The sequence below is a fragment of the Bombina bombina genome, chromosome 8 (assembly GCF_027579735.1).
Source record: "Bombina bombina isolate aBomBom1 chromosome 8, aBomBom1.pri, whole genome shotgun sequence".
NCBI classification, from domain to species: domain Eukaryota; kingdom Metazoa; phylum Chordata; class Amphibia; order Anura; family Bombinatoridae; genus Bombina; species Bombina bombina.
In genome coordinates, this window is record NC_069506.1 from 275,550,602 (window position 1) to 275,567,491 (window position 16,890).

Genomic DNA, 16,890 nt, shown 5'->3' on the forward strand with positions numbered 1-16,890 from the left:
AACAATGTATCGCAATGTGCTAACGCAGTTGTCACAACGTTACAAATTAAAAAATTACCGCAATAGTAGGACGTGTAAAAATAAAATATATATTACAATGTGATTAAGAAAACACGGACATAACTATATGTAAAATCTGATATATAATAGTGAACCTTCGTGCATTGCTGTAGATGAAAAACATCTAATATGACCAACTGTCAGATGTAAAAAAAACAAACAAAAAAAACGGATTAGCCGTTGGAAACCTAAACAATATATAAGAAATATACCCCTGGGAATCAAAGATCGAATACAATCATAGAAATAAGAAGAGATTATAAAAATGACTGAACTCATTTATATGTATTGCATTTGAGGTAAAAGACCCCAGAGTAAGAAACTTAACGTACAGTCAAGGCAGAACTAACCTGGCTAAAACCCATTAGCCAAAATCTATAAACAACACTAATAATAAAAATGGACCTATATCATCAAACAGATCAAATACATACAGCCAATATAGATGGATAAAAAACAAAAAAACACATACATTAAGTGACATTAGATATACAAACTTTTTTCAAATCAGTTGACACAAATAGTTATCTAAATTATAATAGCAATCACCATAAGCCATGGAAGAATGATATTCCTTTTAACCAATTCTGAAGAATATGTAGAAACTGTACAAATTTGGGTACTTACGATGAACAATCTGAAATCCTTATAGATTTTTAGAGAAATTATATCTCACTGAACTTTATTACACAACTTAGCAATAACCATAAAGATATTAATAAGATTCTTAAAAATGATCGGTTTATACAACAAGGTGATCCATTGCTCAAATAAATTATAGGTGAAAATCCAATCTGTACATTTAGAAGAGAGCCCACTTTAAAAAACTAATTAGCACCCAGTAAGGTGGTAATGAATACAATTTCTGGTAATAAAATGACCAATAGCAAGATCAGTCCAGTATTGGGAAAACCAGGTTTCTACAAATGCAATAGACATAACTGTGGTCTTTGTGCTTAAACATATGGCAATAGGACAGGTTTTAGTTTTTTTTTAACAAAGGAACAATTTGAGATCAAATCCCACTTATGACTCTGCTTTTGTGGTCTACCTGGTGGAATGCAAATGTGGCATTCAGTATGTAGGGAGGACCTCAAGACCCTTGAAAAAAAGATGGGGTGAACACACTAGGAATCTCAAAAAAACTTTAGTCAATCATAGTGTACCCAGACATGGAGCTCGGTGCCATGGTGGTCAATTGGATATCTTTAGGATTTTTCCAATAGAACAGATCACCCAGAGATGGGGTAGGAATAGATTTGTCCATGTGAGACAAAGGGAGACTTTCTGGACCTGGAAATTAAAGAACATTAATCCCTTTGGCTTAAATGAACACATCTATATGGCAGCATTCAATTAGTTGGATTGCAAAGATAACACACTTTTCTTACTCTGCGGTCTTTTACCTCAAATGCAATATATATATATATATATATATATATATATATATACACACACACAGTTCAATTTACTCAATACTGAATAAAATTATTCAGACCGGTGAGTGCAGCGGTTTTATTCAGTATTGAGTAAATTGAACTGTGCATGTATGTGTTACGCAGCACCCCGGCAGTTGCTGATATAGTCTTATGGAGTGCACCTGGAATTTTATTCAATCTTTAATTCCCAGGGGTATATTACATATATATATTGTTTAGGTTTATAACGGCTAATCCGTTTTTTTGAACTTCTGACAGTTGGTCATATTAGATGTTTTTCATCTATAGCAATGCATGAAGTTCACTATTTACATATAGTTATATCCATGTTTTCTTAATCACATTGTAATATACATTTTATTATTACACGTCCTGCTATATTTTTAAATTTGTAACGTAGGGACAACTGCGTTCGCGCATTGCGACACATTGTTTAGTATCTCTATGGAGTGGGTTTGTAATGTTCATCTCACTTTGTATTGGTAGAGTTTTATCCAATCGGTTTGCCCCATTATCATGAATGACAGCACATTTACGATAGTGAACCTTTGCGCATAGGCTCTTAGTTTTACTAGATGCTGAGTAGGGTTTATAAGTTGTGTTTTCTATTTGTAATGTATACACCTGATGAAATGTTCATTAACAACCGAGAAACTCGTTGATATACTTGTTGATTTTATTAAAGCCTGTGTTTTAACTAAGAATTTTTTATCACGACTATCTTACCCTTTTTAACTACTTCCAGTATCTCACTTTGATATAGTGATTGATCACATATTGGGCTCATAGCAGATGAGTTTATTTTTCCCATTAGAGCAACACACAAGACTATGATAGTGGGGACCAGTGCCTTTTGGAGCCTGTGAAAGTTTTCCAGCTGACGGAGTTGTGTGCTGTAGGGATAACTATCTGGACAGCTTTTAAAGGTCCAGCAGGCGATTGTAGCACTTCTCAAGTGCCTGATACTCTGAGTATGATGTTATCTGTGTGTGTTTGTATCCTGAAACACTGATTTTTGCACTATTGTGGCACTGCCTTCTTTTTCATCATTTATTAGCTCTGCTTTACTTGACTTACCATCAAGCTTTGGAAGGAGCAAGCTCCCGCTTTCTTGTTGAAGATTTGAAATAATCCCCACAATCTATTTTGGGACTTTTCCACAGATTTTCACTGCATAAGTATATGCATTTCAGTATTTCACTTTGTGATTTATTGTTTTTCACACAGACTTTTTTTGTCTTTCTTGTTTGTGAATATATGAAAGTATATTTCTTTATTAGTTTAATCTAAGTGTTGAATGTACACTCAGGATATCTTTTGTTTGCACATTTATATTGCACAACAGATTTATAAATTTTTTCACACTTTTAGTTTTGCACATCCAACATTATCTGTATTTTATTTGACCCTTTTAAATAAGCTTGTAGAACTTGTTCCCTGGGAGGCTGATTTCTGCTCCTGCCTCATGTAGCTTTTCTATAGAGAATACTGCAGCTATCCGTAGGTGGTGGTTTTAACAGACAAAAAGGTAAAAGGATTTGTAAACAATTGAATAGACTATCAGCTAAAATACATCCCTGAGAACACAATAAAAAGGAGAATGTTACGGTACAATGTCCCTATAAATTTGCCAGCGGGTTCAATGTTAAAAGCCTGTTATTCAGGTGCTGAGAATGATCTGAAGTTTGTGGGTACACTCAGTGCAATGCAGAAAATGAAAAGTAAACCAACTATTTTTTTAGTTAAAAGGACAGTCAAAATTAAACTCATCATTCAGACAGAGCATGCTATTTTAAACAACTTTTCAATGTACTTCTATTAAATCTTGATATCCTTTGTTAAAGATTAAACCTAAGTACACAGAAAGGCGCTCAGGAGCATGCACGTGTCTATGTCACCAGTGTGTGTAACTACATATAACTTTGTTCGGTCACTGCCCACTTGGTCCTATAAACTCACCATCGGAGCCGCCCTAACACAACCCATAATGATTATAGTGAGACCAGCAGTGCACAGCACCCAATAAAGATAATATTCAGAGCAGCAGTGCACAGCACCTAATAAAGATAATATCCAGACCTGCAGTGCACAACACCTAATAAAGATAATATTCAGAACTGCAGTGCACAACACCTAATAAAGATAATATTCAGAACTGCAGTGCACAACACCTAATAAAGATAATATTCAGAACTGCAGTGCATAGCACCTAATAAAGATAATATCCAGACCTGCAGTGCACAACACCTAATAAAGATAATATTTACGCCTGCAGTTCACAGCCCCTAACAAAGATAATATTCAGACCAGCAGTGCACAACCCCATATAAAGATAATATCCAGACCTGCAGTGCACAACACCTAATAAAGATAATATTCACCCCTGCAGTTCACAGCCCCTAACAAAGATAATATTCACACCTGCAGTGCACAGCTCCTAATAAAGATAATTTTAAGACCTGCAGTGCACATCCCATAATAAAGATAATATTCAGACCTGCAGTGCACTGCCCCTGATAGATAATATTCAGACCCGCAGTGCACAACACCTAATAAAGATAATATTCAGACCCGCAGTGCACATCCCATAATAAAGATAATATTCAGAGCAGCAGTGCACATCCCATAATAAAGATAATATTCAGAGCAGCAGTGCACAGCACCTAATAAAGATAATATCCAGACCTGCAGTGCACAACATCTAATAAAGATAATATTCAGAGTAGCAGTGCACAGCAACTAATAAAGATAATATCCAGACCTGCAGTGCACAACACCTAATAAAGATAATATTCAGAACTGCAGTGCACAACATCTAATAAAGATAATATTCAGACCCGCAGTGCACAATACCTAATAAAGATAATATTCAGACTAGCAGTGCACAACCCCATATAAAGATAATATTTACACCTGCAGTTCACAGCCCCTAACAAAGATAATATTCACACCTGCAGTGCACAACTCCTAATAAAGATAATATTCAGATCAGCAGTGCACAACCCCATATAAAGATAATATTCAGACCTGCAGTACACTGCAGAGCAACTAATAAAGATAATATCCAGACCTGCAGTGCACAACACCTAATAAAGATAATATTCAAAACTGCAGTGCACAACACCTAATACAAAACTGCAGTGCACAACAACCTAATAAAGATAATATTCAACCCTGCAGTTCACAGCCCCTAACAAAGATAATATTCACACCTGCAGTGCACAGCTCCTAATAAAGATAATATTAAGACCTGCAGTGCACATCCCATAATAAAGATAATATTCAGACCTGCAGTGCACATCCCATAATAAAGATAATATTCAAACCTGCAGTGCACAGCACCTAATAAAGATAATATCCAGACCTGCAGTGCACATCCCATAATAAAGATAATATTCACACCTGCAGTGCACAACACCTAATAAAGATAATATTCAGACCCGCAGTGCACAGCTCCTAATAAAGATAATATTCACACCTGCAGTGCACAATGCCTAATAAACCACATGTAGTAATTCCCTGTTTGAAAACTGCTGATCTGATAGATGTTCTTAATAAAGTGACGCCAGTTTCATGTCACTTAGCTGGGGTTTAAAATCGCAGGAATCTGCAGCTGATTTCTTTCCTTGGAGCACAGTTGTTCTACTGCACCAATAAATCAGTTCTATACCAAAGTATTGTGTAGTGCACCAGCACATTATTTCTGATGGCAGAAGACTTAAAGCCTTATATGGTAGACTGTGTACAAAGCTACTCAAACACAACAGGCCTTAACTGTTTTTCATGCTACTACACTGATTCTAAACTCTGCAGTAAATGTCAATAACCCAGGATAATGAACAGCGCTAGCAAAACAAAGAATGCATATTCTTGTAATGAGACTGATAAAACCTGAACTATCACAGAACAAAAAAGCGTTTATGAAGCCCTGGAAAAGGGCAGTAAAACTTCAAATACAAAGTGAGAAAGTTGTTGTGTATCTAGTATAAAAGACAAAACTACAGTAACTATACCTAGATGAGCCAACTAGCCTTACCCACTAGCACTCCCTATGGTAATCCCAGTGCCCCCTGCCACCAATTATGCATATTAGTACCTCCCTGAGTAATGCTACCACCTCAGGGGGCACCACTGATATACAACAATGCTATAAACAAACAATGTTGCAAATACTGCTGCCAGATGGGATAAGACACATGCACGCTCCTAAGCTCACCTAGGATTACTCTTTAACAAAAGGATACAAAGAGAACTAAACACATTTGATAATGGAAGTAGAACTTTAAAAAAAGTGTTAAATAAAACATAATTTATGTAAGAACTTACCGGATAAATTCATTTCTTTCCTATTGGCAAGAGTCCATGAGCTAGTGACGTTTGGAATATACAATCCTACCAGGAGGAGCAAAGTTTCCCAAACCTCAAAATGCATATAAATACACCCTCACCACACCCACAATTCAGTTTAACGAATAGCCAAGTAGTGGAGTGATAAAGAAAGGAGTAAAAAGCATCATCAAAGTAATCTGGAAATAATTGTGCTTTATACAAAAAAAATCATAACCACCATAAAAAAGGGTGGGCCTCATGGACTCTTGCCAATATGAAATAAATGAATTTATCAGGTAAGTTATTACATAAGTTATGTTTTCTTTCATGTAATTGGCAAGAGTCCATGAGCTAGTGTTGTATGGGATATCAAATACCCAAGATGTGGAACTCCACGCAAGAGTCACTAGAGAGGGAGGGATACAAATAAACAGCAGCCATATGCTGAAAAAATAATCCACAACCCAAAATATAAGTTATTCTCATGAAGAAAAGAAAAACTTAAAACATCAGCAGAATAATCAAACTGAAACAGCTGCCTGAAGAACTTCTCTACCAAAAACTGCTTCAGAAGAAGCAAATACATCAAAACGGTGGAATTTAGTAAATGTATGTAAAGAAGACCAAGTTGCTGCTTTGCAAATCTGATCAACTGAAGCTTCATTCTTAAAAGCCCACAAAGTGGAGACTGATCTAGTAGAATGAGCTGTAATTCTCTGAGGCGGGCCTGACCCGACTCTAAATAAGCTTGAAGAATCAAAAGCTTTAACCAAGAAGCCAAGGAAATAGCAGAAGCCTTCTGACCTTTCCTAGAACCAGAGAATATAACAAATAGACTAGAAGTCTTTCTGAAATCTTTAGTAGCTTCAACATAATATTTCAAAGCTCTCACCACATCCAAAGAATGTAAGGATCTCTCCAAAGAATTCTTAGGATTAGGACACAAGGAAGGGACAACAATTTCTCTACTAATGTTGTTAGAATGCACAACCTTAGGTAAGAACTTAAATGAAGTCCGCAAAACCGCCTTATCCTGATGAAAAATCAGAAAAGGAGATTCACAAGAGCAGAAAGCTCAGAAACTCTTCTAGCAGAAGGGATGGCCAAAAGGAACAACACTTCCCAAGAAAGTAGTTTAATGTCCAAAGAGAGCATAGGCTCAAATGGAGGAGCCTGTAACGCCCTCAAAACCAAATTAAGACTCCAAGGAGGAGAAATTGACTTAATGACAGGCTTAATACGAACTAAAGCCTGTACAAAACAGTGAATATCAGGAAGAGAAGCAATCTTTCTGTGAAATAAAACAGAAAGAGCAGAGATTTGTCCCTTCAAAGGACTTGCAGACAAACCTTTATCCAAACCATCCTGAAGAAACTGTAAAATTCTAGGAATTCTAAAAGAATGCCAAGAGAATTTATGAGAAGAACACCATGAAATGTAAATCTTCCAAACTCGATAATAAATCTTCCTAGAGACAGATTTACGAGCTTGTAACATAGTATTAATTACTGAATCAGAGAAACCTCTATGACTTAGCACTAAGCGTTCAATTTCCATACCTTCAAATTTAATGATTTGAGATCCTGATGGAAAATCGGACCTTGAGACAGTAGGTCCGGCCTTAACGGAAGTGGCCAAGGTTGACAACTGGACATCCGAACAAGATCCGCATACCAAAAACTGTGGGGCCATGCTGGAGCCACCAGCAACACAAATGATTGTTCCATGATGATTTTGGAGATCACCCTTGGAAGAAGACCTAGAGGCGGGAAGATATAAGCAGGTTGATAACACCAAGGAAGTGTCAGCGCATCCACTGCTTCCGCCTGAAAATCCCTGGACCTGGAAAGGTACCTGGGAAGTTTCTTGTTTAGATGAGAAGCCATCAGATCTATTTCTGGAAGACCCCACATCTGAACAATTTGAGAAAACACATCCGGATGGAGAGACCACTCACCTGGATGTAAAGTCTGACGGCTGAGATAATCTGCCTCCAAATTGTCTACACCTGGGATATGAACCGCAGAAATTAGACAGGAGCTGGATTCCGCCCAAACAAGTATCCAAGATACTTCTTTCATAGCTTGGGGACTGTGAGTCCCACCCTGATTGACATATGCCACAGTTGTAATATTGTCTATCTGAAAACAAATGAATGGTTCTCTCTTCAACAGAGGCCAAAACTGAAGAGCTCTGAGAAATGCACGGAGTTCTAAAATATTGATTGGTAATATCGCCTCTTGAGATTTCCAAACCCTTTGTGCTGTCAGAGATCCTCAGACAGCTCCCCAACCTGAAAGACTTGCATCTGTTGTGATCACAGTCCAGGTTGGCAGAACAAAAGAAGCCCCTTGAACTAAACGCTGGTGATTTAACCACCACGTCAGAGTGTCGAACATTGGGATTTAAGGATATTAATTGTGATATCTTTGTATAATCCCGGCACCATTGATTCAGCATACAAAGCTGGAGAGGTCTCATGTGAAAACGAGCAAAAGGAATCGCGTCCGATGCTGCAGTCATGAGGCCTAAAACTTCCATGCACATCCACTGAAGGGAATGACAGACTGAAAGTGCCGACATGCTGCAACCAATTTCAAACGTCTCTTGTCTGTTAGAGACAAAGTCATGGACACTGAATCTATCTGGAAACCTAAAAAGGTGACCCTTGTTTGAGGAATCAAGAAACTTTTTGGTAAATTGATCCTCCAACCATGTTTTCGAAGAAACAACACTAGTTGATTTGTGCGAGATTCTGCAAAACGTAAAGACTGAGCTAGTACCAAGATATCGTCCAAATAAGGAAGTGCCACAATACCCTGCTCTCTGATTACAGAGAGTAGAGCACCTAGAACCTTTGAAAAGATTCTTGGAGCTGTTGCTAGGCCAAATGGAAGAGCAACAAATTGGTAATGCTTGTCTAGAAAAGAGAATCTCAGGAACTGATAATGTTCTGGATGAATCGGAATATGAAGGTAAGCATCCTGCAAGTCTATTGTAGACATATAATGTCCTTGCTGAACAAAAGGCAGAATAGACCTTATAGTCACCATCTTGAAAGTTGGTACTTTTACATAACGATTCAAAATTTTCAGATCCAGAACTGGTCTGAATGAATTTTCTTTCTTTGGGACAATGAATAGATTTGAATAAAACCCCAGACCTTGTTCCTGAAAAGGAACCGGCATGATTACCCCTGAAACCTCCAGGTCTGAAACACACTTCAAATTGGAAACAGATTCCTTGGGGGAAGGATTAGGTTTTTGTTCCTTATTTTGACGAAAGGAACAAAAACGATTAGAAGCCTTAGATTTACCCTTAGGTTTTTTATCCTGAGGCAAAAAAACTCCCTTCCCCCCAGTAACAGTTGAAATAATAGAATTCAACTGAGAACCAAATAAATTATTACCTTGGAAAGAAAGAGATAGTAATCTAGACTTAGATGTCATATCAGCATTCCAAGATTTAAGCCACAAAGCTCTTCAAGCTAAAATAGCTAAAGACATGGATCTAACATCAATTTTGATATAAAAAATGTAATCACAAATAAAATGATTAGCATGTTGTAGTAAACGAACAATGCTATATAAGTCAGAATCCAATTCTTGCTGCGCTAAATTCTCCAACCAAAAAGTTGAAGCAGCTGCAACATCAGCCAAAGAGATTGCAGGCCTAAGAAGATGACCTGAATATAAATAGGTTTTCCTTAGATAAGATTCAAGCTTCCAATCTAAAGGATCTTTAAAGGAAGTATTATCTTCAATAGGAATAGTGGTTCGTTTAGCAAGAGTAGAAATAGCCACATCAACTTTGGGGATCTTTTCCCAAAACTCTAATGAAATTGCTGGTAAAGGATACAATTTTTTAAACCTTGCAGAAGGATTAAAAGGAGTACCCGGCTTATTCCATTCCTTAGAAATCATATCAGAAATAGCATCAGGAATAGGAAAAACCTCTGGAGTAAACACAAGAGGTTTAAAAATAGAATTTAAATGTTTACTGGTTTTAATATCAAGAGGACTAGCTTCCTCAATATCCAAAGTAATTAACACTTCTTTTAACAAAGAATTCATATACTCCATTTTAAATAAATAGATTTGTCAGTGTCAATATCTGAGGAAGGATCTTCTGAATCAGATAGATCCTCATCAGAGGTGGACAATTCATTATGTTGTCGGTCATTTGAAATTTCATCAACTTTATGAGAAGTTTTAAAAGACCTCTTATGCTTATTAGAAGGTGGAAATGCAGACAAAGCCTTCTGAATAGAATCAGTAACAAATTCTTTAAAATTCATAGGTATATCATGTACATTAGAAGTTGAAGGAACTGCAACCGGCAATGTACTATTACTGATCGAAACACTATCTGCATGTAAAAGTTTATCATGACAACTAATACAAAATGACATTAGGAGAAATAATCTCCACAATTTTACAACAAATGCACTTGGCTTTGGTAGAACCAATGTCAGGTAGCAAAGTTCCAACAGATACTTCTGAGGCAGAATCAGATTGAGACATCTTGCAGAATGTAAAAGAAAAAACAACATATAAAGCAAAATTTTTAATTTCCTTATATGACAGTTTCAGGAATGGGAAAAAAATGCAAATAGCATAGCCCTCTGACATAGAAAATAAATATAAATTATATAAATAATGAAAAAAATTGGCGCCAAGTATGACGCACAGCGTAACTTTAAATTGTTTTGGCGCCAACCATGTCCGGAAGTGACACTCGCGTCACTAACGACGCAACCCTGTGTGAAACCTCTGCGTCAATTACGACGCCGGAAATCACGAACTTGCGTCAACGGACTCGTTGACTTGAGTCAACGGACTCGTCAACGGACGCCAAGAATGACGCAATAAAGTGTAGCATTTGGTGCACCCGCGAGCCTAAGTCAGCCCGCAATTTGAAACAAAGTAGTCAATTGAAAAAAAGACTAAACTCCAGGTAAGAAAAATATTTCTTAATATTAACTTTCCCCAAATATGAAACTGATAATCTGCAAAAGGAAATACATGAACCTGACTCATGGCAAATATAAGTACAATACATATATTTAGAACTTTATATAAATGCATAAAGTGCCAAAACCATAGCTGATGTGTCTTAAGTAATAAAAACATACTTACCCAAAGACACCCATCCACATATAGCAGATAGCCAAACCAGTACTGAAACAGTTATCAGTAGAGGTAATGGTATATGAGAGTATATCGTCGATCTGAATCTCTACGACCGATAACAGAGAACATATGAAAAGGACACCCGTTAGGAAAATCACTGCATTCAATAGGTGATACTCTCCATGTCCCTCTGACATTCGCTGTACTCTGAGAGGAATCGGGCTTCAAAATGCTGAGAAGCGCATGTCAACGTAGAAATCATAGCACAAACTTACTTCACCACCTCCATGGGAGGCAAAGTTTGTAAAACTGAATTGTGGGTGTGGTGAGGGGTGTATTTATAGGCATTTTGAGGTTTGGGAAACTTTGCCCCTCCTGGTAGGATTGTAAATCCCATACGTCACTAGCTCATGGACTCTTGCCAATTACATGAAAGAAATAGGTACTTTTCCTTATGTTTTAACATTGAAAACAAATAGCTGAACCAATCTTTATGAGATTTGGCGTGCTTATACATTTATTTTGTCTAGTGAGTCCTTTTTAATTTGTAAAACAAAAATTACTGTTGCTGAGATAAATGTATAAAAAAATTAATTTGTACAGTGCCCTCCACTAATATTGGCACCCATGGTAAACATGAGCAAAAAAGGATGTGAAAAAAACAAAATTTATGCTTACCTGATAAATTTGTTTATTTCTTGACACGGTGAGTCCATGGAATCATCAATTCCTGTTGGGAATATCACTCCTGGCCAGCAGGAGGAGGCAAAGAGCACCACAGCAAACCTGTTAAAGGGACACTGTAACCAAAAATTTTCTTTCGTGATTCAGATTGAGCATGAAATTTAAGCAACTTTCTAATTTACTCCTATTTTAAATTTTTCTTCATTCTCTTGCTATCATTATTTGAAAAAGAAGGCATCTAAGCTTTTTTTTTGTTTCAGTACTCTGGACAGCACTTTTTTATTGGTGGTTGAATTTATCCACCAATCAGCAAGGACAACCCAGGTTATTCACCAAAAATGGGCCGGCATCTAAACTTACATTCTTGCATTTCAAATAAAGATACCAAGAGAATGAAGAAAATTTGATAATAGGAGTAAATTAGAAAGTTGCTTAAAATTTCATGCTCAATCTGAATCACGAAAGAAAAATTTTGGTTACAGTGTCCCTTTAAGTATCTCTTCCCTTCCCACAAACCCCAGTCATTCGACTAAAGGAAAAGGAGAGAAAGGAAGCAACACAAGGTGCAGAGGTTGAAATAAACCAAAACTGTCTGAAAAAAAAGGGAGGGCCGTGGACTCACCATGTCAAGAAAGAAATACATATATCAAGTGAGTATAAATTTTGTTTTCTTTCTTATGACAGGGTGAGTGTATGGAATCATCAATTACTGTTGGGAATCAATACCCAAGCTAGAGGACACAGATGATACGGGGGGCAGGACAGGTAACCTAAACCGAAGGCAATACTGCTTGAAAAACCTCTCTCCGGAAAGAAGCCTCAGTCGAGGCAAAAGTATTAAATTTATAGAATTAGAAAAAGTGTGCACAGAAGACCAAGTCTTAGCCTTACAAATCTGTTCTACAGAGGTCTCATTCTTGAAGGCCCAAGAGGAAGACACCGCCCTGGTGGAATGAGCTGTAATTCTCTCAGGAGGCTGCTGTCCAGCAGTCTCATATGTCAAACGAATAATACTTCTCAACCAGAGAGAAAGAGAAGTGGCAGTACTTTCTGACCTTTACGTTTACCAGAAAAACAAACAATGCAAAAGACTGACGAAAGTCCCTCGTAGCCTGCAGATAGAATTTAAGAGCCCGCACAACATCTAAGTTGTGCAACAACCGCTTTTTATGAGAAGATTAGGACAGAGAGAAGGAACAACAATTTCCTGATTAATATTTCTGTCCGAAACAACCTTTGGAAGAAAACCAACCTTGGTACGGAGAACTGCCTTATCTGCATGCAATATGAGATAAGGAGAATCACACTGCAAAGCCGAGAGTTCAGAAACCCTCCGAGCAGAAGAAATAGCAACAAGAAAAAAAAAAAAAACACTTTCCAGGATAATAACTTAGTATCTACGGAATGCATAGGCTCAAGCGAAGCCTGCTGTAAAACTAAGAACCAAATTAAGGCTCCAAGGTGGAGCAACTGATTTAAACACAGGCCTGATTCTGACCAGATCCTGACAAAAGGATTGGACACCCGGCACGTCCGCCAGACGCTTGTGCAACAGAATAGATGAAGCAGAAATCTGACCTTTAAGGGTACTGACTGACAATCCCTTCTCAAGGCCTTCCTGGAGAAAAGACAAGATCCTTGGGATCCTAACTTTACTACAAGAATTTCCTTTCAACTCACACCAATAAAGATATTTATTACATATCTTATGGTAAATCTTTCTAGTGACAGGCTTATAAACCTGAATCATTGTCTCAATGACCGACTCAGAAAATCCACGCTTAGCTAAAATCAAGCATTCAATCTCCAAGCAGTCAGCTACAGAGAAACTAAGTTTGGCTAACGGAAGGGCCCCTGAAGAAGGTCCTCCCTCAGCGGAAGTCTCCACAGAGGTAGAGATTACTAGATCTGCATACCAGATCCTGCGAGGCCACGCAGGAGCTATTAGAATCACTGATGCACTCTCCTGCTTGATCCGAGCGATGACTCACGGAAGGAGAGCAAACGTAGGGAAGAGGTATGCCAACCTGTAGTTCCAAGGAACTGCTAGATCATCTATCAGAGAGGCTTGAGGATCCCTCAACCTCGAATTGTAATTTGGGAGCTTGGTGTTCTGACGAGACGCCATCAGATCCAATTCTGGTAACCCCAATTTGGTTGTTAACCTGGAGAACACTTCCGGATGGAGTTCCCACTCCCCGGGATGGAGGTTTTTCTGAGCTGACAGACTTTCCAATAGTCCACTCCTAGGATGTGAAGGGCAGAAAGAAAAGATAGCAATTGTGGACCACCGCCCACTGGATGAACCTCATCACCAAATTCATGGTTAAGGAACTCCGAGTTCCCCCCTGGTGGTTGAAGTAAGCCACTGAGGATACGTAGTCTGACTGAAACCTGATTAACCAGGCTTGAGCCAGTTGAGGCCAAGCGCTCAAGGCATTGAAGTTCGCTCTCAACTTCAAAATGTTTTATAGGGAGAGCAGCTTCTTCTTGAAATCAAAGTCCCAGCACCTTCAATGCGTCCCAGACTGCTCCCCAACCCAACAGGCTGGGGTACGTGGTCACAATTACCCCAGAAAGTCTGTGCGAGCATGCCCACCGGGACAGATGTTTTTGAAACAGCCACCCCCGGTAGGGAGTCTCTTGTGGATTGATCCAAAACTATCCTCTGAGATAGATCTGTATAATCCCCATTCCATTGAACGAGCCTGTGTATGCAAAGGACTCAAATGAAATCGAGCAAGGGAACTATGTCCATGGAAAACACCATCAAAACAATTACCCATATACATCGGGACACCGATGGCCATACCGCAGACCGAAGAAACAGACAAGCGGAGAGAACCTTGGCTCTTCTAACCTCCGTCAGACATATCTTCATTGATGGTGCATCTACAGTAGTGGCTAAAATTGTGAAAACCTTTAGGAAAAAAAGTGTATTTTTGAGGTTTGAAGGCTCATAAAAGCACATTTTTTTTTTTTGAGTAATACAATAAAATTATATATCAATGGAAAGATAATTTAATCAAGAATGTAATGCAACAAAGTTTTTGTAGTCTATGAAACGTTATAGCCAAATAACCAGAACAAGAAAGCACAACTTGCTTATGTTGATATGAAGTAGCTTACCTTCATTTGAATGTAGCCAATGAGCATGAGTGTTTAGAGAGCCAATCGGGTGTCATGTTGTTTTGGCAATGAGCCAATAAGGTCACAGTAGGATTTAGCTATTGATGTCATATATTGGAACTGAGAGGACATTTTGTCAGTGTGTTATGTGATTTCTATCAAGTTGGGTTGTTTTTTTTCGTGTTCTTTCATTTAGTGAGCTTGTAAAACGTAATAAAATTAAAGAAATGGCACAAAGTTGACTGGTCACCCAGAAAGCGATGTAAAATAGTACTATTAAGTGAACAAGTGTAATGTACTACACATTTAAGAGGAATTCTTTCCACTTAACCTGTCCCTTTAAATAGAAGGACTGACCCATTTCCAAATAGCTTGGAAATTTGTATCCTGGTCGTTTCCTGGCTAAACCTGTGCTCTGAGTTCTAATGAACAAATAACTTTTCTTTAATTTCCTAGGTGCTGACCTGGATAATTTTCAATGGATATTAATTGTGTTTCCTTCTAAGATTATTTTCTCCACATATTTCTCCAAAAACAAGTGTAGAAAACAATTTGTTTCAACCGTTGTATCCTGTGACGTCAGCCCTCGCTCAGCTGCAAGTTACAGCATCTAGCCGCTGATCTCTCTGTTCCGACATCTACCTCAATCAGCTGCTCACCGCATACAGGTTGAACTCATGCACGCCCTTCCGTCTATTGCAGACTGCATTCGGCTTCTGTCTTCTCTCCTTCAAGGATTTTATTTCATCCGTGATGGCCGTTGCAACGAAGATTCTCTACCCCAACCTCAGTAAGAGGTATTACCGCTGCAGCAATTTAAGGTACTTTAATTACTTACCAAGTTTTAATCCCTATGAAATATTTCTCGTGCAGTATTCTCTCAGAGTCGATACTACTTACTGTCTCCCAGTCAGGGCTCTCATATATTCTCTGGCTCCGTTACCTGTGATTCCTGCTTCATGTTACTCACACTATAATAAGTCCTGTATAAACAATTATTTATCGATCTGATACACTTGTTTAATGTACATATATATATATATACACACACACACATATATACATATATATATACACATATATACACACACAAACATATATATATATATATATATATATATATATATATATATATATATATATATATATATATATATACACACACATATACACACACAATTCAGAGAATACATACTTCCTTAAGAATAGAAAGGAATTATTTTTAAGGGATAAAATTCTTTGTATATTAATTGCAAACTTAGATCAATGGTAATTCAAGTGTGTTACAATTGTACTATATTTGCTACATTATGTCAAACATTACTAAATGGTAAAGTTAGGTCTCATGTTATTCTATAAACAGCTTAATTTTCTCTACAAAATAGATCCTCTCAAAGAAAACGTGACAAAAAGGCTACAGTTATGAATTAATTAGAAGAAATATTGGTGGGAATTTAACCAAAAGGTGTCATTTCTAAATTTTTGAAGCGGTATAAGGAGACTCAGTCACTACTAAACCAGACTGGTAAAGGCAGGAAAAGGTGCACAACGGCAAGTTATGATAGAATCATTGAGAGACTGTGCCTACGTGACAGAAGAAAATCATCTGGGTGTATACAAGATGAAATGGCGCAATGCAATGTGAAGTCGAGGACTGTTCGGCGCAGACTTCAGGAATTTGGTCTAAATGCTAGAATTCAACGAAAAAAGCAATTTTTATCTCTCAAACAAAGGCTGAAAAGATTAAACTGGGCTAAAACCCATGTTAACTTGACAGCAGAAAAATGGGACAGTGTTATTTGGAGTGATGAGACCTTCCTGTTTGGTAGTGGTGGCATAAAATACGTAAGTAGAAGAATCGGAGATTTGCATCCTTATTGCTTACACGTACCAAGAAACACCCAGTTATTGTTATGATCTGGGGTTGTATGACATCTAAAAGGTGTGGGCAGAATTTGCGTGATTAATGGGAATATAAATGCCCAAAAATACATAAATTAAATACTTGAGCCCAAACTGAAGCCTTCCGTACGTGATCTTTTCCAAGGTAATAAACCATTTATATTTCACAATCAAAAATCTATGGAGACAACTAAAAAAAACTTGTTAGTCAAAAG

The 16,890-nt window shown here is 37.7% G+C and overlaps 1 protein-coding gene across 1 annotated transcript in view; it reads right to left on the minus strand.

Moving 5' to 3' along the window:
* The window catches only part of BUD13 (BUD13 homolog), a 138,026-nt gene that overhangs the window by 47,404 nt on the left and 73,732 nt on the right, over positions 1-16,890 (minus strand). The gene's annotated exons all lie outside the window — the stretch shown is intronic.